Source organism: Corvus brachyrhynchos, unplaced genomic scaffold (genome assembly GCF_000691975.1).
Source record: "Corvus brachyrhynchos isolate BGI_N302 unplaced genomic scaffold, ASM69197v1 scaffold144, whole genome shotgun sequence".
NCBI classification, from domain to species: domain Eukaryota; kingdom Metazoa; phylum Chordata; class Aves; order Passeriformes; family Corvidae; genus Corvus; species Corvus brachyrhynchos.
Genome location: NW_008237406.1, coordinates 370393 through 371582, shown reverse-complemented (window position 1 = coordinate 371582; position 1190 = coordinate 370393).

The window sequence follows — 1190 nt, the reverse complement described above, 5'->3', positions numbered from 1 at the left end:
TTCCCATCCCAGCCATCCTGTGATTCTGTGATTGTGCCAGTGCCCAGGAATAGCTTGTTTTACCTGGACACTGCAGAAAGAACTCAGAGAAAGATGACCTGAGCTAAATATCACCACCAAGTCAATATTAGAGGGGTTTTAAGCCTAATAAATATGTGTTACATACCCCAAAATCCTCCAAAACAGAGGGGAATCCACGGCTGGCCATGTTTCCACCTCATCACCAACACACAATTAGTATTTTCTGTTATTAAAGCAGTTGACCAACCATCTGACACCAGCAATACCCTACTGAATAATGACACTGCTACAGGAGATGTTGTTTTCTAACACACTTGAGAAATGTGTTAAGAGGCTGCTCTGTAAATCCATTCTCTGTTCAAACACAGCAGTGAAATCCTCTCTCGCCTTAAGGTGAATTTGTCTTCAGGAGGTGACAGCTACGACGAGCTCTCAAGTGGGGAACTGAAAGCTTCCTCGTGGTGCAGGGTTTTTTAAGATTTTAATGAAATCCAGGAGATAACAACATGTGTGACACCTTCCTAATCCTGTGCACTCAATACAGGGTTACTTTTGCAGCTCTAAGCTTCAGGTACGTATTTTTTTTATTCTAGGTGGTAAGAACTTATCACTAAAAAAATGCACTAAATTCCTTGAAACACTTTTAAAAGCCTACATGTTACTAAAAATAGGTATAAATACCCATACACACGCTGTTCTCTAGAAGAGAGTATTTTTGAGGAAATAATTGTAACTTCACCATTCAGAGGGAAGAGCAATCGTCCTTCCTTTGTGCTGGAACTGAATCTGTATGTGTGCAAAATAAATACAGATGTCCAGACTCGTGAAACCATCATCATCATAGCAAACGGGGCAGGGGGGGAAGTTATTGAGAAAGTCTCACTGAAATTCATGGAGCTGCAGCAAGAATTGATCCTGATTATTTCTCTGTACTTAGCTGTAATTAAGTATCTCCAAAGGAATGTTCCTGTTATTAACCAATGCCAGGCAACCTCAAATCTCCTGGTAGGGGGTTAAATTCTTACCTCGTCACGCTGACACTAATGAGGGATTATGTACGTGGCTACCAACTGCATTCCACAGAAAAACACATTTTTTGGCTGAGGTGAACTCATAAAATTACTTCCTCTTGATGATGCTGGCAACCCAGGGCAGGTATGAGACTGTTT